Here is a 22,587-nt window from a genome sequence, read left to right as displayed (position 1 = left end):
TTTAACATGATAGGACCACGTTCAATTTGCAAGCCATACATTATTTTGGAGAAAACAAAATTTATAAGTCAACACAATGGTAGAAAGATGTCTTTTTACATATTAAAAGGCATTCCCATATTATCTAGTGTTCATCTGCTATCTCTCTGTCCAGAGTCACACGTGTTAACCACACACATTTACATAGGAGAGGTAGTTTCTGTGGGGACAAATACCCGAAAATGGTTCATTGCTATAAGAAAAGGTTTATTTTGGCTTTTCTCTCCCTGTACCTGGCTAACCATTCACCCCTTTCCCCACAGGCATGGTGGAATGTCAGGGAATCCATATTTTCCTCCCCTTGCATTTACAATACAATGCCAAGGGCCATCCTGGTCATGCCAATCACACAGTACAGAGACTATTTCTCACAATTTCTCTGCACACCTTAACTCAAATTAATAAAATGTTCTTCAAACCTTCCAAAATATTAATATTAATTCTGTAGCTTTTGGTACTTTACAACACCTGCGGGTGAGGTGGCGCAGTGGCTCCTCAAAAGCTCCTCTCCCAGTCTCAAGTGCAAACCATTCCAGCACTTCCAGGCCCACTTCAAACTCAGCCTCCTCCATGACTTCTCCCCTTTGACCGCCATAGCCCATCGTGGGAACTATCTTTAAAGAACTATCTATCTTCTGCTTCCAACAGAATAGATGATCTTTTCTTTGGACATGTCTTAAGGTTTTGAATAAATTCCTCCAGGGTGGATTCCTTACATCCAACCCAAAAACCACACATGTAAGAGTTACCTATTCATTTTTCTTAGGCACTCAATATTTATTAAATAAATATAGAATTTACAAATAGTTTAAATCTAAAAACACTACATAAGATTAATTTCAGGTGTGCCTAAATTTAAGTGGCATGATCTTGCATACATTTTATGTGTCGAAAATCTCCTCTCTTTACCAGCCCTACATCAACATTACTCATCACCTTATTATTGAGAATTTAAGTGTTTGACAAGTACAGGTATTTGTTTAACATTTCTTACCTTAAATTTCCACTAGAGTGGAAATCCGAATCCATTTGTCTACAAAGTGGACATTAGTCAAGAGAGTTATTATGTATTAGCTAAAAGACATTGCTGCTACCTCCAGATCTGGGAAGGAGAGTACTAGGAGTAGATTATCCACAGCACCTAAGCATGGCTGTAAGTATGCAATGATGTGGAGAAACAGTCTGGAATTAAAATCTAGTTCCATTAACTAAATTACTCATAGCCCAAAGGCTCATGGGGAGTAAACCTTGGTATACCGATTGTTTGGAATAGCTGGGGTTTCCATAAGCACAGCTTGAATTCGGATGGCTTCAGACTCCTGTGATCAGCGTGTGGTTTCACTGCCTTAGTGTATATAATTTTGTATTTTTCTGTTGTTCTCCAAATGAAAAATTGAAACAATCTTGCTGAAAAGACAGACATGTTTTTGCATTGCTTCTTTAAGCCATCTTTTTTTTTAACCTTTACTGATATTTATGGAAATGTTCTTTTTGCTTGTATTTTAATTTCTCAGATTTGTCTTTAAATTGGATGAAATTATATTAATAATAAAGGGGAGAATGTCTGTTTAGTATATAAAAATGCTTCACTCATAATGCTTCATAAAATACATAACTTCAATATCAGTTTAATCTGAAATCTCTTATGCATATCAGTAGATACAATTTAAATAAAGTGTGTTTCCTCAGACATCATAATACTGGTGTGTTGGAATATATGTATATCTTATTCATATACAACATCAAGCAAAATAGGTTTTTGGAATTATTTTGTTGAATAAAGTATTTGAAAAGTACTTAGTATAATCTAAATAACATCATTACTGACTATGCTTTAACTTACCAGGTTGGAATTTGCATTGGCAAGTTTACTTGCAGAGTGACTGTGGAGAGATGAAAACAAAGTACAGGGGGTCCTCGGGTTAGGACAGTCTCGACATACAATGTTTCAAGTTTACAATGGTCACTCTCATAAAAACTTAAATATATTGAGATGTGAATGTTTAGGCTTACGCCATTAGGGTTGTACTTATAGACTACGTGGCTGAACTAGTTTGGTTGTGCTAGGCAGAAGCATATGAGTGAGGGAATTGGGGTCCTCCAGTACACTTACCGATGCCATTCTGGATGCCTTTTTTTTTCTCATTTTTCCGAAGCTGGAAATGGGGAGGCAGTCAGACAGACTCCCGCATGCGCCTGACCAGGATCCACCCAGCATGCCCACCAGGGGACGATGCTGGGGCGTCGCTCTGTTGCAACCAGAGCCATTCTAGCACCTGAGGCAGAGGCCATGGAGCCATCCCCAGCGCCCGGGCTAACTTTGCTCCAATGGAGCCTCGGCTGTGGGGGGGGGGGGGTGGTGGAACAGAGAGGAAGGAGAGGGGGAGGGGTAGAGAAGCAGATAGGCGCTTCCCTGGCTGGGAATTGAACCCAGGACTCCTGCACGCCAGGCCGACGCTCTACCACTGAGCCAACCAGCCATTCTGGACTTTTAAAAGCACAGGTGTTCCATTTGTAGTAGGCTAGGGTGTGTTTTGACTTACCCCAAAATTTGGGTTACATCACTGTCATAGGAACAGAACTGTGTTGTAACTGAGGACCTACTGTAGTAAAGGGACAAGAGTAAACATTTTAAATCTTAAAAGCCTAAGGGTAAGAACTTACAAGTTTTTGGAGACTAAAAAATTAGAATTGGATTTGAATGTTTTCAAAAGTAAAATGGAAAGAAGAGTATAGTATATTAAGTAAAACCACATAAAAAACAAAAACCAGTTCTAAAATAATCATTTAAGAAATGATGAAAAAGGTGAAGGGATTAAGCAAAGGAAAAAGAAAACTTATAAACACACACAACAATGTGGGGACTGCAGGAGGAAAGAGTTGAGGGAGGTGGAGGAGGGTCAAAGAGGAATAGATGGTGATGGAGGGAGACTTGGGTGGTGAGCACACAATGCAATATACAGAAGACGTATTGTAGAATTGTGCACCTAAAACTTGTATCAATATAATCTTATTAATCCATGTCACCCCAGTAAATTCAATAAAAAATATAAAAAGAAAAAAGAATGACTGGAGGGCATCCGTGGGAGTGGGTCACTGAGTTCAGGATGGTTAGGGTGGGGAACGGAAGGTGGCAGGGGGTTGGGTGCGAGTCCATTGAGCCACCTAGCAGCTTTGCAGGCCACATCCTGACAGTGGGAATCCCAGAGCTGGCACCTGCTCAGCCTGAGTCCCCATGACCAGGCTGCGTAGCAAGGGTGCGAACCTCCATGACAAGCTGGCCCAGCCTGAGCTAGACCTGAGCCTTAGCGACCTGAATGAGGCCCCGCTCACAGAGCTGGCTGCCCTCCCGAAGACCACCATATGAGTCTGCCCTGCCACAAACTGACTACTTTACAGTCGGTTATCTGCGGTCTCACATGCCTGGTGCAGCTACACCAGAATAGGAATCAACTACAGTGACTGCTCCGACCTTGGCTGTCTGGTCAACCTCCAGCACCTGAATGTCCTCAGCTGCAGGCTGGTCACCCTGCCTGGCAGCTTTGCTCATCTCAAGAGCCACGAAGTGCTGGACCTGGGTCTTGCCCTGGCCGAAGTGGCCGGGGACTGTGTGGATGAGAAGCCATGTCCGCACTACGATGACAGCCACAGAGGCCGCAGTAGCGGGAAGTAGAACCCGTGGAGAGGAAGGCCAGGCGGAGAGGAAGGCCAGGCGGAGAGGAAGCCGAGGCGGAGAAGCAGCTGGGGCAGAGATGTGAGCCAAGGAGGTTCGGAAGTGGGAACTGGGCACACAGGAGAAGGCGGAGAGAGGAGTACGATGCCTTCAAAGCACCCAAAAAGGAGCAGAGAAGAAACCTAGAAAGGAAACAAATCAGGCTCTGAAATCTAAGCCCAGCTCTTGGTGGCGGAGACATACGCGGTGCTGGGCTGTGTGGCGGTGGTCTGGTAACCTGCCAGGTGGTAGAGATGCGGCAGCCGCTCTGCACCAGCGTGATCAGCATCGACCACAATGCGTCCAGCTCTGCGCCTCCGCAACCTCCTCCAATGGGAAACCGAGTCTCAGCCCTGAGCTTGTCCTCCACACCTGCCGCCTCCCACCCTGGAAGCTTGGATTTCTAGGCATTGGGCTCAGATGGGCACAACCTCTTCTTAGCGTCAGACCTACCTGCCATCTCAAATGACTGCTGGAGGGTGCTTGAGACCTCCTCTTGGTAGGACTTACTTATTCCTTTGGGTTCTCTAGTGGCATAAGAAATGGGAGACTGGGAGAGGAAAAATCCTGCGGGCCTAAAGGAATAGGCTTGGGGTGGGGAGAGGAAAACGCATAGACTTTTCTAGTCGTTTTACAAAGTTGTGTGATGGCAAGGTTCATGTCTACTAAATGGTCAGCTGTCACTACATTTATACTTTTGTATATCACAAACCCTTTCTTTCACTTCTCCCTGGGTAGCCAGGGCCGACCAGGAGGCATTGTGTTATTGGGGACTAGGGGAATCTCATACTAAACAAATCTAGCCCAAATGGGGGGCATGCCTATTTTCTTAAGAACCTCAGACACTGACATTTTTAAAAATTTACTTATTAATTTTAGAGTGAGAGGGAAAGGGAGAGAGAAACATTTATCTGTTCCTGAACATGCCCTAACTGGGGATCAAACCCGCAACCTTGGGGACAATGTCGGGACAATGCTCTAAGCTATCAGGCCAGTGCATCAGACATTGGCCTGTAATAATCATACAAAATCTCAGGCTCCGAAGGAGAATTCAGGACCATCGAATTCAATAGAATGCTTGCAGATGAGGAAATTGTGGCCTTCCATGACTTGCTTACTGTCTCCCAGCTCATTTGAGAAAGTTGGGCTTCCACTCCGGAATCCTTTCTTTCCTTTCCATCATTTTGCCTCCTTATAATTTCATGAGAGACTAGGACACACACCAGAATTGACTATCTCTCAGCCAGAATATAAAATCTTTCATGTTGACAAATTCATGACCCTCATCACCATGAGATCTTGAGCAGTTCCTATGGAGTCCTGCTCTAACTTATGTGGCTTCCATAAAATGGGGACAGTCCAAGCTCCTTGCCTCGACTTTAGCCCATTAACTCCACAATAAACAAGATAGACTCTTGCAGAGACATGCTGTGACAGTTGTTATAGTTGGTGTAATCTCAAAGCCAATCTGCAAATTCAAGTGTCATAGGCACTGAGGTTGAGAACTGTTTGATTCTAGACATAGAACTACCCCTACACCAAAGGGACTCAAGAAGCACGATGGTGTTTAAAGGTGGTCAGAAACTCTCTCTCTCTATTCGTCTCCCTCTAAAAATCAATAAATAAAAATTAAAAAAATAAAAGTGGTCAGGAATTGTAATGACTGGTGCAGGTAAGGGCAGGACTGCTGTTCTCTTGTCTGTTAGATTAAACATGTTCTTGCTCAGTGGCCTCCTTTGCCTCAGTTTTCATGACAACTAGATGAAGGGATCAGAAATGGCTGTGCCACTGTATTCGTTCACTGCAATCCTCTGATTGCAAGCTCCTTGCCTTGCCCACAGGAGAGCAAGACTCGGTCATGATTCAGAGACAAAGAGGAGGGAGTCCAGCTTTTCAACCATACAGGTCCAATGATATTTCTCCCCCAGAGATAGGGCTACTGCATATACCCACACCTCACTTGGAATCACTACCCATTCCTTTAGCCTCCCTCCAAGCTCCAGAGCCATTGGTACAAATGCTTTATTGAAACTAAGCTCATAGCACAATAAATGAGATCAAGAGAATATGAAGTCAGCCTAGTGATGGCACTCTGCTCCTAGGCTGGTTGCGGCAACCTCAGGGAGTCAGAGGAGGGCCAGGGTGCAACCAGCCGAGTCCAGCCAAGCCGCCGAGGGCAGTTCACTCATGATTGTAAGATTTAATACTGAGGTTCCTTTGGATTTCTTCAATGATGAAATACATGTCTGAATGATTTTTTAAAAATTATTCAAACTCCATTAAAGGGAAAACTATACAAACATACATGTAAATGTGTGTGTGTGGGGGTGTATTTGGGAAGGATATACATTAACAAGCAAAAGAAATTGGAAGGCAGGTTTTGTTTTATTTAGTATAACCTGGTTATACCAAAAGATGGGTACATATTCATCTTCTTTAAACATCAGCACCATAAGGACACTGTCTTTTAAATCAGAAACCAAGTATGTATGTAAATCAGGACAACACTTCTTTTTTATATAGAGGCAAATATTATAGTGTTTATTATCATACAAGAAAAAAGCCACAGACAGGTGATTAGAGATCACTGCATTCTTAGACTTAATGTGCCTTCTTTTGCTCTTCTAAATGAAACTGTAGGAAAGCTTGGAAAGTTAGAGCAACTCACAGAATGTAAGCAGTGCCTGACCTCCTACAAAAAAACCCAGAGCTGTCTGTGTGTTCTTCGCTGAGGAGATAAGGACTATCTTTTGAGTTTAGTGGAGACAGATTTGGCTGTTCTATGAAGATTGAAAGTAAGCGATAAACTCCAGACTGACAATTTTTAAACAGTTATTGTACTGAGCATGAACTTTTTGAAAAATGCCAAATGTGCTAGGTACCACATTTTTCTGCCTTGTAACAGCACAGATGTGGGTACTATGTTTGCACTTGTCCTTTGAGCTACTCCCAGGCATCATTATTGTCTAAGTAGCCTAGTTCGTTCTTGAGATTCCATGATATTTAGGGTGAGAGACAGTGAACTGGAAATTTAAAAAATATGCTAGGTAAAAAATATTTAACTATGTTATTCTGGGACATGGTAGAACAAGGATTGGTTCCTAGTCAGGTCAGAGTCCCCTCAAGGTGATGTTGTGTGATAACCAGTTCATTTTACCAAGGTTTTGCTACTTGTCAAGCACTAGGCTAATTTTTTTCCCAGGTATTGGCTAATTTAATCCTTATAATGGCTCTCTGAGATAGATACTATTGATATAATTCCGGCTAATAAAGGAAGTAACAGAATGAGGGGGAATTTAAATTATTATTACATTTAATATTAAATTACTGCCAGAATTGGAATTTGACTTAAGGCAGTGTGACCTTCACATTTTAGGCTAGATTTCTTTTACTCACCTCACATTGACAATGTTTTTCTTAATGTTCACTAGGTTGTCTCAAATTCGTGTGGGAAGATAGTATACAGAATAGTATTTTTAGTTTTTAGAATGACAATCTGGTACAGATAAATGTGGGACCTATCAAAGGCAAGCAATGGAAAGAAGAAATGAAAAAAGAATTTGTTGCTGGTCCTAAAGAGGGATGGAGGTAGGACATGCCTCTTTTGTCTCCCAGCAGGTAGATTGACACTGATCTACCCACACCACTCACTAGTTGTCTACGTGATACTTGTCTGAGATTATACCTGACAAGTCTGGAGACACATTTGGGATGAGGCATTTGATTATGGATTAAGATGAAGGCTTTCTGGCTATATAAGGAAGGTTTCTGTATGGACATGATCCAACCAGGACTAAACAGCTCTGGCTTGTGAACATATCACCAGCACGGTGGGTCAGAAAGCTTGTGGGGCTCTCAGAATATGCCTATTCTGGGGCTTTTAAAATAATCTGGGTTTGGGTAAATAGGAAACGGGTAGTCTGCAACAGTCAAGGAAATGCAGCCAGTCCCAGGGGAAGAAGCCCTCCTGCAGATACAGGGGCCTTGTGCTCAGCCCTAATTTCATGTATTATAAGCAAAAAAAAAATATAATGACATAACATGTTCCTCCTGGCCGGGCACTGACCTTGCCTGTCAGAAGACAGGATCACAACCTTGGTAAGCAGAATCAAATTTGTTATCCATAGTCTTTTCTAAGTGGACCTAGGACTCAACAAAGCAATTGGGTTTAAATTGTGGCAGTTACTCTAACAGGGCCTTCGCTCCCTTCTGAGAATGAAGCCTGAGCTAACAGTGCATTCAACATAGACATTCTTCTAAAAGGGCCATTAGTGCTCAGAATGATGAGGAAATATGCTGCCTTCTTTCTTGGTCTTCCTTGTAGTTGGCACTTTCACACCTTCAAAACCTTCTCTGCAACATCAAGCGGGAATATTGATCATCACTAGGATCCACAGTATCAAATGATTGTTTCTAACTACTAATAAAAGTTGTGCTTTAAACTTGTTCTACAAAAATATTTTGTTAATAAATATCAAAATCAGAGCTTTATAAAAGCACCCTAGCAATGTATAGACATTAAATTTATATCAAACACTTAACATCATAATTACTCAAAAGCATTTATTATTAAAAATAACTAGATGTGAGTAACTAGTCAAAATTGACAAACACAAATGTGAAGGTGTACAAACTCAAAAATAAGCACATTTTACTTAAAATGTACTACAGAACTGAAAGAATGCTGTTTTTCTCAATAATGCCAACTTTCAGGTTGCATTATTGATAGTAAGAATTACTATATCAAATAATCAGTTTATAGAACTAAATATGTATACTAACTATGATACTATTCAATTTTTTATGAGAGAGAGAGAAATAGAGACAGACAGACATGAAAGAAGAGAGATGAAAAGCATCAATTCTTCATTGCGGCACCTTAGTTGTTCATTGATTGCTTTCTTATATGTACCTTGATCAGGAGGGTTACAGCAGAGTGAGTGAACCCTTGCTCAAGCCAGCGACCTTTGGGCTGAAGCCAACGACCATGGGGTCATGCCTATGATCCCACGCTCAAGCCAGCGTCCCCATGCAAAAGCTGGTGAGCCTGTGCTCAAGCTGGGTGAACCCATACTCAAGCTGGCAACCTTGGGGTTTCGAACCTGGGTTCCCTGCATCCCAGGCTGACACTCCATCCACTGCATCACCACCTGGTCAGGCAAATATTTTTTATATTATGTATATTATATTATATATATTATTTGAAGAACAATATTGTCAATGTGCATTTTAGGTGTTATGTTCTGTTTATTAGTTATTTCTTTTTAATAAAAACTTTCACTTTAACATAAAAATATTCTACAAACACAAGTATTCATTTTAGAACACAAAGCAAGTAATTTTTACTGTAATTTATAATCCAGAAATGAACATTTTGAAGTGACTATTTCTTACTCTTCCCCCTTCTACTGTATGCATAGGTAAACCAGACCCAACCATGTTTTAAAATCTATCATATTTTATATTAGATTTAGCAAACCACATTGTTCACAGCGATAGCCAGATATAGAAAAGAGGAACCAAACATGTAAAGTCTACCTATTAAATGAGTGCAATTAGCGTGAAAGCCATCTAATTGAACTTTCTGTTTCTGCTATCAAAGAAGTCCCCAAGCTGTCCCAGCAATCCATTAGGTCACATGGCACTGTGTTGACAGAGATATCAGTGTCACTGAACAGTCAATCTTTGGCCCTGGTCACTTGGCTCAGCAGTAGAGTGTCGGCCCAGCGTGTGGAAGTCCTGGGTTTGATTCCCAGTCAGGACCACAGGAGAAGCCAACATCTGCTTCTCCACCACCCCTTCCCTTCTTGCAGCCATGACTCAAATGAACAAGTTGGCCCCAGGCACTGAGGATGGCTCTATGACCTTGCCTCAAGTGCTAAAATAGCTCGGTTGCCAAGCAAAGTGGACCCAGATGGGCAAAATATCAGCCCCAGATAAGGGTTGCCAGGTGGATCCCAGTTGCAGCATATGTGGGAGTCTGCCTCTCACTTGATTAAAAAAAAAAAAAAAAAGAAGGAAAGAAAAAAGAAGCTTATCTTCATGAGCTTTAAGTTATAGCCATGACTCACACTATCATATTTCTTTCCACCACATAAGAAAGTGAGTTCAGTAGAAAACTGATCTCTCCTAAGAACAGCAACAAAAATCAAAACCACATCCCTTCTGTGGTCAATGCTAATTGCACTAGGGCCTTCAAATCTCACTTGCATTAGAAGATTTCTCTTGTTCCCTCTTCACTATTTCTATTCACCTTCAAAACCAGTTCCTGAAATTAGCTGCTGGTATGCATCACGGGTAGCAGAAAGGTTAGCCAGTTATCATGCACACAAAGAGGTGGCATTTTCTTCTCTTGCTTTGAAAGGATCATCATGACCACTGCCTTTAATAATAATTGACAGAAAAGAGACCTAATGTGAGCCTCATGATACTCTCTAGTCTAAATTGCATTGTTTTAAAACATTTCTTGTACTCCTATGAGAACTCTGTAAACTTCCAGCATTTTACACACAGTTCATTCGAAAATTAGAAGGGCACCATATATAATATCATGAAATTCTTGTTTGAAGAAGAACGTGTTTCCATATAATACATAAAGTGAAATGTACCTATTAAGAACAACAAGCTCGAGAGTTTACAGCACAAGACTTACAACACAACATCAGGTTATTGACTTATGTAATTGGCCAATGACAATTATCATTAGTTGTCAAGCTGGAAACTTAGACAAACAAAAGTTAAAAAACTGAGTGGCTAAATTAAGTTAGCTGAATAGCAAATGCGGAAGAAGGAAGAAACACTTTCCTGTCTCTTTACAAACTCACTCATTTATTCCCTGAAGCAGGAGATTTGAGTGCCCATAGACAATTTCATTGCTTGGCTTGCTGAGCTATAAAATACTCCTGGCATCCCCGTTTGAAAAATGTGACTGTTGACATTTAAATGGCTCTGTTAAAATTTGACTAGGAAAATTATAGTCAATTCTGTACACTTTATTACCAGAAGAATGTGGCCAGATTAGAGGGAATTTGGGGGGAAAAGTAATACAAATGATTAAAAAGGAAGATTAGGTAGAAAAGCATTAAAATTATACAGCTAGAGTGAATAATGAGGAAACAGTTACAGAAATCTTGTGTCTAAAGAATGATGTTAAGTATGAGCGGAAGTAACACTGAGCTTATATTCTATGACTTAAATACATACAATAAAAGAGTTAGATTAAATATAATCAAATTTTCTATTTTTGTGTGTGTGTGTGTGAGAGAAGGGAAGGTAGTGAGACAGACTCCCGTATGTGCCCTGACCAGGATCCAACCAATAACCCCTGTTCTGGGGCTGATGCTCAAATCAACCAAGCTATTTTTAGCAACTGAGATTGACACTCTGGGACCAATGGAGCTATCCTGAGTACCTGAGGCCGACACTCAAACCAATCAAGCCACTGGCTGCAGGAGGGGAAGAGGGAGAGAAGGCAGAGATGATGGGGAAGAGAAACAGATGGTCGCTTCTCTTATGTGTCCTGACTGGGAATCGAACCAAGGACATCCTGGGCTAATGCTTTATCCACTGAGCCAACTGGCCAGGGCCAAATCTTCTATTTTTAAAACATCAATTTTACAAGATATGAAAAGGTTTTTTTAAAGTATCAAGTATAGTAAGCTCTCTTTAAAACAAAACAAAGCAAGACAAAGCAAAAAAGAGACATAGGCTTAAAGACTATAACTTAATCATGATAAAGAGCTATGTTTCTCCTACTCTCAAGAGAAATAATGTGCATTAGAACTTTTTTCCTGATAATACTTGCTAATGTAATGAGCCTTGAAGAAATATGATATTTTATTTGATCATTTCAATAATAAGGCATATTATCTAATATGTCTTGGGCCCTCATTTTACATTAAAAAGATATAGTTATATCAGGTCAGGAACATTAATGTTATTAAGTACTTGTACTGTCTGTCCATTGCTATATTTTTAAGTTACTTATAATTTAGAGAATTAAAATTCTAATCAGTCTGTGTCTAAATGAAAACTTGCCAACCTCAGAGTAAATAATTTCTGTACCAAGTCAAGATTTTTTTCTTTAAGATATTTGCAGATTTAGCCAAGTTTTCAGTGACCCTATTTGATATTCCTTCCCTATTTCCTTCACAGTATTACACTTCATCAACAATTTTATATTCATCACTGCTACAGTGGCAGTTTTAGTAGCTAAAAAATTGCAATTATTTTCACCACAAGTTAAATTTCCCCTTAGAAAGCTGCTTGGAAATAACAATGTTAGGGAAGCCAGAATCAGGATTGACCACACGCTCCTTCCTGATGCTCTTGCCTTTTTCTCTGTGGTGACCAGTGCTGCCTCTAGTACCTTCATCCATTTGCAGATGACTCCCAAAGCCACACGTTTTCAACCCTTGATAATTGCAATTAGTGTTCCATTTCCAGCTGTCTACTGGATCTTTCCATTCTGCCATCACCTCAAACGAATTAACCTGAAATGGTTCCTATTGTTGATCACCTTGCTCACTAACGGGACCTTTGATCTTTCCATTGTTGTCTTGCAGCAAGGTTGGCAGCCTGTCTTAACCCATTGCTTCTCCTTCCCACATTTAGTTACTCACCAAGTCTTGCTGACTTTTCTTTCATAATGTTTTCTAACCTAGCCTTATGAGGGTTAGAAACACACACACACACACACACACACTGACTCATACTGGCCTAATTCCCACAGTTTCCTCCAGTGTGAATTTCCTCCCATCCACACCCACCTCCCCAAAACATTACTCTCATCTCAATCACACCTGGGTTTTAAAAATGATTCCCTTCTGCCTGTAGAATAAGTCTCCAATGATTTAGCCTGAAGTTCAAACTTTGCCATGATTGACACTCACCCATAATTTCCCTCATCCCTCACATATCCCTCACATATCCCTGTAGTCACCATCACTCAGTGAGACTTGGCTTCTTCCAGGTCTACATTTTCAACCACACCATGTTCTTATCTTGAAATATCCTCTCCTTCCTATTCCATCAGTCTGAATTTTGAAAAATCTCACTTACTCCCTGAAGCCTTCCTTGACTTCTATAGGCAGAGAGTTTCTGTTCTCTTCTCAATTTTAATTCATCATCTGCTACTCATTTATCCTAGAAAACAGTAGCATTTAGACTAGACATACTCTTATCTATCATATATTATATTGGACTTCTAATATATATGTATTAAATGCTATCTCATAATTAGTTTTCAAAGAAAGTTTCAAAAGTCCTGTTTCTCTGATTAGATGACCAGCAACTTGAGAGAAATTTAGTAAAGAAAAAATTAAACACCACTGCCTTTGAATTTACAATAATCTATGAAATTTAAAACAAGCTCCAGACATTGCCATGAGAAAGTACAAGTTACTGTACTGGGTTTCTTTAAGCCCCAGGTTCCTTGCTTGTGAAAATACTAGAATATTCATATCATTAAAGGTCATTTACAACCTAGCTAAAATAATATATGTAAAGATATCAACCAAAGAAGGCACTCCATGAGTTCTTCTTTTCCCTTTGTGTCATCAAGGTAGCTCATTCACATTAATTTTGTGGTCAAAATTAATCACAAAAAATGTGTATAACAATCTAAATTTCTACCATTTCTTAGGAAAGAAGCTGCTTGGTCTTACTAGAGGAAAAGTGCACACAAGAGATTAGAGAGTAAGAGGGTTGACAATGAATGTTGACACAAGACTGAGGAGAAACTTGATTGTCAGGCAATGGGCTGTTTTCTCACTGAATCTTCAATAAGACATGCGAAAACACTTAAACTGAGAGTCATGTGACCTGTTACTCTGTTTAATTTGCCCCCTTTATAAAGTGAAAAATGACCAGAAGATGCTTGATATTTGAAAAGGCATAGACTTGGTTTTAGAGGCGAGGCTGAAGTGCTGGCCTTGATACTGAAGAGCTTTGTGATCCTAGGTAAATCCCTGTACCTTTCTGAACCCCTGTTTTCTCATCTGCAAAACAGAACTAATAATTCCCTTCCTATGGAACTTCTTTGAGAATTGAATGTGATTGGAAATGTAAAAAATAAATCATAAGATATGAAATACCATGTGAATATAAAACATCAAAAATGACATCTTATTTCACTGATTAGAGTGTTATTACAGTTAGATTTGATCAGCTATACCACATGGCTTGTAACTCTCGACAAGAAAAAGAAAAATTAAGATGCAGGTCTTTGTTTATGGCAGAATGGAAATTTAACAATAAAGTAATGGAAGAGTTGACTCCATTTGAGAGGAGGGCTGAGTCCAGTGACAAAAAAATAACACAATGAACCTTGTAAGATGGCCTCATTCAAATGTTACTTCTTTTTTTTTTCTGGTCTCAATGTTGGCAGATTTTTAAATCTCATAAAACAAAATAATATAATTTGACTATTTACTAAATGTATAAGACAACATCGACTACTGGAAAATAAGTAATAACATTACATCAAGTTAAACTAAATCCAGTAGGCAGAAAATTCAGTAGAATATTGCAAAACAAAACCATAGATTGTTGCAAAACAAAAGCATACATTCTGATTTGAGCCTAAGGACCAACAAATGAATGGTGGCCAGCAAGCTCCCATGTGGAAACGTTACCTGTGTCTCTATATTCAGGTGTGGGAACTGTTGATGGTGGCTCTCTAGTGGGCTGTGCTGCTGTAACGTGGATGCAAAGGAAATTAGCCCCCAAGTTTTGTGTGGCTTTAAGGAGCAAAGATAATTCAATTTATATTCAGAAATTAGCCATCTGAAATTATCCACAAATGTAAATAGAATTAAGAAACAAGTAATCATCATTATTATTGTTTATGGTTCTTGATATCATTTAGGGAGCATTTATCATTGACTTTTTGGTTTCAGAAAAGAAGATTATGTTTCTTTGGTAGCAATAAGTAAGACAAAGGAAATATTGTATAAAGAAATAAGCTTATAGATGTCTCGGTTGCAATGTCTAGTACATACATAAAATATTTAGAGGACAACTCAACTAAGTATCACTAGCCTTCTTTTTATGAAAATGAACTCAGAGCATAAAGATATGAAAAAAGTTTACTCAAAAGTCTAGCTGTTACTATATATTTTAATTATTTCTGGTTGTATGTAAGCCTTCAGGCTTTCAGTCTTTCCATTTAGGTAATTAAAAAAAATGAAAAATCAAAACATATATCACTTTTAATTAAAATTCTAGTATCAAAAGACATTGATGTTCCCTTTGATAAAACCAAGCCCCAACAATGCAGTTGCCTTTATACTTAATGACTAGTTTCATGGTATTTTAATTTTTTAACATTCAGATCAATAGTGCTTGATTAGGTGATAGAACTTTACTCTTTCTAAGTTATAACACAGCATACAAATTAGCAAGTACTGTACCCACATAAGATTCAGACTCCTTATTGAAATAGGTATGAAATATCTTGTCTTAATAATTTTATATGCATGGTTAATTAATTGTAGAACTCTGAAGTTTGTGAGAATGAGTTATTTTTAATTATCACAACCAATCTTTTGATTTTTTTTTTCTTTTGAGAGAGAGAGAGAGAGAAACCGACAGGAAGGGAGAGAAATGAGAAGCATCAATTTGTAGTTGTGGTACTTTAGTTGTTCATTGATTTAGCTGTGACTTGATTGAGGTTGGGAGGCCTCCTGCTAAGTCAGTGACCCCTTGCTTAAACTGGTGACTTTTGGTTCAAGCCAGCGACTTTGGGATCATGTTGCCGATCCCACTCTCAAGCCAGTGACCCTGTGCTCAAGCCAGATGAGCCCATGCTCAAGCTGGTAAGCCTATGGTCAAGCCAGATGAGCATGCACTTAAGCGGCAACCCTGGGGTTTTGGATCTGGGTCCTCAGTGTCACAGGTTGATGCTCTAGCTACTGAGCCACCACCTGGTCAGGCAGATTTATTAACATCAGATATATACAAGTTAAGTTTGCAGATGTATTTGTAGTTGTAAATATAAGGGAAAGGCCACTTCAAATTTCTTAGGTCTTCCATTAGGTATGTTTTATTCAATAGGTATGTCTTATTTTAAGAGTACAAGTTAAACTCCTAAAAGCTTTCAAGAGAAACAAAATAAAAATCAGTCTTTCATCAGACTTCTCACTAGCAAAAAGTTTTCAGATTTCTGAGTAAAAACTATTTTCAACCTAGAATGCTGTACTTAGCCTAACTATCAATTAAATCTGAGGGAAAATTAAAGAGATTTTTAGACTTTAAAGAATTCAATATTTTCTTCTCATCCATCATTTTGAAAATATTCTAAGTAGCTTACTGCCATATTATTATAATTTTATTGTAGTAAAATATACATAATGTAAAATTTATGATTTTAATCATTCCTAAATTTACAGTTGCGTGGCATTAAGCACATTCATCTATTGTGCAAACATCATTATTATCCATCGCCAAAACTTTGTCATTATTCCAAACTGAAACTCTGTACCCATTAAACAATAACTACTCATTACTCCCTTACTCAGACCCTGGTAATGAGTGTTATACTTTCTGTTCCTACAAATTTGACCATTCTAGTACCTCTTGTAAGTGTAATCATGCACTATTTGACTTTCTGTGTCTGATTGAATTTACTTGTTTTCAAGGTCTATCCATGCTGTAGCATGTATCAAAATGTTATTACTTTTTTGGGATAAATAATATTCCATTGAAAGTATGCAACCCTGTATAACACATTTTGTCTCTCCAGTCATCTGTCAGTGGGAATTTAGGTTGTTTCTACCTCTGGCCACCGTGAATAGTGCTATGAACATTGGTGTACAAGTATCCATTGGAGTCCGAGCTTTCAATGCTTTTCAATAACCCAGAAGTAGAAATTCTGGATCATGTGGTAATTCTATATTTAATGTTGGGAGGAATTGCCACACTGCTTTCCACAGCAGCTGCACTATGTTACATTTCCACCAGCCCAATTCTCCACATTTTCTCTGAACTCCTGGTATTTTTTGGTCTGTGTTTTATAATAGACATCCTAATGGATGAGGTGATATTACATTGTGGTATTAAGTTTCATTTTCCTAATGATTGGTGATGTGGAGGATTTCTCCGTTTGTTTATTGGCCATTTGTATTTCTTCTTTGGAAAAATGTTTATTTAAGTTAGTTGCTCATTTAAAAATTTAGTTGTTGAGTTGTAGGAGTTTTACATATATATAGTGGATATTAATGCTTTATCAGATGATTTGTGAATATTTTCTCCCATTGTGTGAATTGCCTTTTCAATCTGTTCATGGTGTCCTTTGATGTCCTGAAGTTTTAGATTTTGATGAAATCAAATTTATCTATTTTTTTATTGATTGATTTTAGAGAGAGAGAGCAAAGGAGAAAAAGAGAGAGATAGAGAAGCATAGATTTGTTGTTCCACTTAGTTGTGCATTCATTGGTCGTTTCCTATATGTGCCCTGACCTGGGATCGAACGTGCAACCTTGGTGTCCCAGGACAACTCTAACTAACTGAGTTAACTGGCCAGGATTTCTATTTTTTCTTTTATTGCCTGTGTTTTTGGTGCATTACCCAAGATTTCATTTTTAAGTCCAACGTGATAAAGATTTTCTGTATGTTTTCTTTTAAGAACTTTATAGTTTAACTCTGTTTAGCTCTTTGATCCATTTTGAGTTAATATTTTGATGGTAAGGGTCCAATTTCATTCTTTGGTATGTGGATATCCAGTTTTCTTTAACCATTGGTTAAAAAGACTATCCTTTCTCCACTAAATGACCTTGGTACCCTTGTCATTTGACCATATATAGCCGGGTTTATTTTTGGAATTTCTATTTTATTCCACTGATCTATACAGTGTGTCCATAAAGTCATGGTGCACTTTAGACTGGTCACAGGAAAGCAACAAAAGATGAAAGAAATGTGAAGTATGCACCAAATAAAAGGAAAATTCTCCCAGTTTCATACCCATTCAGTGCAGTTCGATGTGGGCTCATGCACAGATTTTTTAGGGCTCCTTAGGTAGCTATCCCATATAGCCTCTACAGACTCGTCACTGACTGATGGCCTACCAGAACGAGGTTTCTCCACCAAACTGCCAGTTTCCTTCAACTGCTTATCCCACCAAGTAATGTTATTCCTATGTGGTGGCGCTTCGTTATAAATGCACCGAGGCCTGACCTGTGGTGGCGCAGTGGATAAAGCGTCAATCTGGAATGCTGAGGTTGCCGGTTCAAAACCCTGGGCCTACCCAGTCAAGGCACATATGGGAGTTGATGCTTCCTGCTCCTCCCCCCCTTCTCTCTCTCTCTCTCTCTCTCTCTCTCTCTTCTCTAAAATTAATAAATAAAAATTTAAAAAAAAATGCACCGATATTCACGTTACACTTTGGTCACTGATTCGAATTTAACGAGCCACAGAACATACTGAACTTTCCTCTGTACCATCCCCATTTCAACTGGGATGGCCGTGGGCTGCTCCGCTGTATACACGGTGTTATGTCATCATCTGTGCATGAGCACATGCTGCCACATCATCCTACAGAAACTGGGAGGGTTTTCCTTTTATTTGGTGCAGATTTCACATTTCTATCGTCTTTTGTTGCTTTCCTGTGACCAGTCAAAAGTGCACCATGACTTTATGGACACACTGTATTTCTGTTTATATTATGCTGATCAATTCGTAAACAGTTATTCAAGAAAAAATATAAGCTAGGTTTTAGGAGATTGAAATGCTGGACCAGGAGAATGGTAGTATACAATTTCCAAAGGGTAGTTTCAGTAATACCTAAAGAGTAACCAGTCCAGGTATAAACCAAGGTCAGAGGTTTCGCAGTGCAAGTCTTAGGGAAAAAAGGAGATTTAATTGATTATATAGAATGGGAATTCTGAATGGAGCAAAGAAAGGAGAATTTATTTGAACCTGATTGTAGGAGCACTTCTTTTGAATGGCACAGTGATCATGATATTGGATCTGCAGAAGAAGAAATGTAACCCAATCACACAGCTTGACTTTGTAGTAAACAAAATTGATATTATCATAACATTGGCAACTTTGAACTGTTCTGAATTTAAAAAATTAACCCATAGACAAATCAGAGATTAAGCTGTATTACATGAAAGGATGTAAATGTTATCCAATTCAAGAATATAAAATTTAAGAAATTAGGAGGTGGAGTTAAGTTGAAGAGAGGGAGACAAAGCTGGTGTGTCAGTCAGTTCTTGATCTTTTAGAGTAGATGTCAAGGGCTACTGGCTGTGGTTGTTGGGGTAGGAAGTGGAGGTTTAACAAGCTATTTAAAATTTCAGAGGAATCCAACAGAAAAGGTGTGAATAGTGACAAACTTGGGGTTGTGAGAAAAGGGGAGGTAAAATAGGGAGATAGAGAGGACATAAATCCTTACCTCCCAGGAGGAAGTCAGTAGACATTGTCTAGAAGTTGTAAAATTATACACACCAATGAGCTAGTGAGCAAGTAAAGAGATTGTTGAGACATCTCAAAGGAACAAGAAACAAACACTTTGAAAGGGCTGCCCCTTACAGAGCAAACTAGTGGGTTAGAAAGATGGAGTAGCACACTTTTCATTATAAGCCCTACTGTTTGATTTTCAACCACGTGCATATCTTGTTTTGAGACTATAAAGCAAAATGAGAAGTGCAATGTCAAATAAAAAGAAGATGTGAGATCAGATTAGAATTCATAAATCAGAATAATTTGGGGAACTGGTTTATCTATGAAATACTGCTCAATTTACTAAAGATTATGTGATGGGCATTTTGAATATGAGGGTGCCATCTGCATTTCATTGTTAGTCCAAGATCATAAACTGCTTGATGAAGGTCTTTCAGCTCAAGTCATGGAAGGAGGGCTATTAAAGATTCATCTTAAAGTGTGTCTGAAATGAAAATGGAAATCATTTGGTTAAATGATTTTCTTTAAAAATTCAGTTCATAAATAACTTATTTGTAAAGTGAAGAGGATTACAAATGCTGAGATTACGTCTGAGTCTATGAACACTGCAAAATTTCACTGATTCAAACTCAGATGTCCAACCCCTTCATTAATCCTGGGAAACACACCAGAATCAGGACAGAAACTGCAAACTTCTTGAAAGACAAAAAACCTCCATGTCTTGGTTTTTTCACCAAGACAACCTTTCAATTCTCTCCTGTTAGATATATGTTATTGATATTGATATTAATGTATACACACAATTCTAAATTTGAGTGGTAGCCAATCTCAATGCACAGAACTTTTAAAAAAGTAGGCAGAAAAGGGAGTGGAAATACTTGACAGCATCAAGAATGACTACTAGAAACAAGGGAAGAGGCATATAAAAGAAAAGAACAATAAAGCAGGCATAAGAGCTTTAAAAAATAGCAGTTGGAGGCCGTTTAGTTTTCTGACAAACCGCCTCACAGACCAGAATCCCCTGGAGAGATGGTGCAGCTTCAATACTGCTGTAACTAATGACAGATTGAAACCTATATCTCGATGACTCTCAAATCTAGATTTCTCACTCGGACCATTCTTCTGTGCTCCAGACACACTTATTCAATTACCCATGGACTGTGTCCAGCAGAGCATTCCACAGGCACTTCAATTCCTCATCCACTTTCTCTTTTGGAAGCTGCAAGACTCCCGATTTCCTCTCTCGGTGATAAGACTCCTTGGCTCTCACCTGCAATGTTCACATCTGCATGGGTTTATGCAGTTTCCTCTACTTGCCTTGCCTTCCTCTCGCGCACAGATCCCAGATGTAGAAAATACTTGGTAAATACCTACTCATTTGCAAGACCCAATAGCGGAAGCATCACGTGCTGAGTAGGGATTTCCAGTTTTTCCTGAGTTTCCAAGGACAGCTCACTGTGCTCTGTCCAGACATTTCCTGCAGTGCCTCTAATACTTTATTACTCAAATCCCTCCCCTAGACTGTAAGCCCCTGGAGAGTACAATCTGTATCTTAATTACCATTGTCAGTTATTTTCAGGCCCTCACACTCTGTTTCATAAATGTTTACTGAGCAGGTGAATGAGTTATATAGAAGATTTCAAATTACTTTTATCACATAAAATAAAAAGTATTAAGAGGCAATTCTCAGAGGAAGAAACACAAATGTCCAGTAAACATAGCAAAGATGGTCAAATTTACAAATTGTTAGGGAAACACAATAATAATTATCATCATAATCATAATTTAGAATGCCAAAGATGGAAAAGATCGATAGCTCCTAGTGCTAGCCAGACACATGCAACTGGCATTCTCATACACAATTGGTGGGACTGTAAAATATTATAACTGTTACTGCAAGCAAATTGGTAATTGTTATTAAAATATAGACTGTATTTATTCTTTGACCCAGAAATCTCACTTCTGAGAATTTATCTGACAGAAACAAGAGTTTAGCTATTTGTTATAGAATCGCTTTAGTAGAAACTTCTCAGCAAACAAATAAAAACATTCCTGGAAACCCAGTCAATATGGGAATCAGTGATATATCCATACTGTGGAAAAATACAAAGAATGAAGTAATCTACTTGTCTTGAGTTGGAAGAAACTGTCTACTATGTACTGAGTCAAAAGTAAGTTCCAGAATAATATGATGAATTTAAAAAATGTATATGTATATATTCTTGCACAAGCAGAGGAAAAATATGGAGAGATAACATGGCCAGAGGAAAGGGAGAGAAGACTGATTTTGCTTTTATATACTTATGAATTATTTGAATTTGTAAGTTACTAACTTTAATATAAGGAAAATTAGAAAAAATATAACTGACACCTTTCTACCCATCACTTAGATGTAGCACATGTCAATATTTTCACATATTTGTTCTCTCTGTTTACAAAGGAAAGAGAGTGTCATAGAGCTAAAGCCATTCTGCCACATCCCTATTCCCACTCACTGGAGGTAACCACTGTCTTAATGTGAGGATGAATCCTTTTTGTACATGATTTTATATTCTACCTGTGAATATAAGCATTCATGAACAACTGAGATCTCTTTTTGTGAGTTTAAAGTTTACACAAATGGTATCATTTTTATGTATTGTTCTGCTACTTGTTTTTATACTCAATATTCTTTTCTAGTACTATCTATATTGATGTAGTTAATTTGTTTTAATTTGCTATAATGTTCTATTCTATAACCCTACCACAATTTATTTACTCTGCCACTCATGAAGAGGAATGATGTAATGAATATTGTCTATATAGCAGTGAATAATGCAATAAATATTGTCCATATATTCTTGTAGGCATGTGCCAGTCTCTCTTGGTTATGTAGATAGAAGCAGAATTGTAGATTCACAATTGGAATGAAGTAGATCAAGTATTTTTTCTCCACCATTTTATTCTTGATTATTTTGGTGTTATAGAATCTTTTCTTATTCTTTTAATAGTTATTCTTAAAATTAAACATGCATGTTTGACTCTAAATAGTTCATAATTAAAAGGTCTAACATCACCTTGAACAATAGAAGCATCTTCGAACACTTCAATTTGAATTATAGCTCTTCCTATCTTCCACATCATGACTATGAAGGAATTTATTTTCACCCTCTTTTTAAATCCTCTTACTCCAAATTAGTCTTCACTCTTGTTTTTACAGTTAATGTTGATTTAGATTTACCCAGATGTTTTCTAATGCCTGGGTTTGTTCCTGCTTGTTACCTCCCCCTCCTTCCATAATCAATTCACTTATTCTTAAAATACATCCAGTAGTATTTTAAAAAACATTTACCTTAAAATGTATTTGGTTATTAAACCTAATTCTCAAATGATAGTTTAGATACTTTTTAAAATTCAAGGATAACAGCTATTTTCTCTCGATAGCTTAAATATTC

General features: G+C 38.3%; 1 pseudogene; it reads left to right on the top strand.

Moving 5' to 3' along the window:
- The first annotated feature begins 3,274 nt into the window (after positions 1-3,274).
- On the top strand, positions 3,275-4,158 carry LOC136329797 (leucine-rich repeat-containing protein 59 pseudogene; annotated as a pseudogene).
- Positions 4,159-22,587: the final 18,429 nt, after the last annotated feature.

The sequence above is a fragment of the Saccopteryx bilineata genome, chromosome 3 (assembly GCF_036850765.1).
Source record: "Saccopteryx bilineata isolate mSacBil1 chromosome 3, mSacBil1_pri_phased_curated, whole genome shotgun sequence".
NCBI classification, from domain to species: Eukaryota; Metazoa; Chordata; class Mammalia; order Chiroptera; family Emballonuridae; genus Saccopteryx; species Saccopteryx bilineata.
Note: the sequence above shows the minus strand (reverse complement) of the source record. Positions and strands in the feature narration are given on the sequence as shown.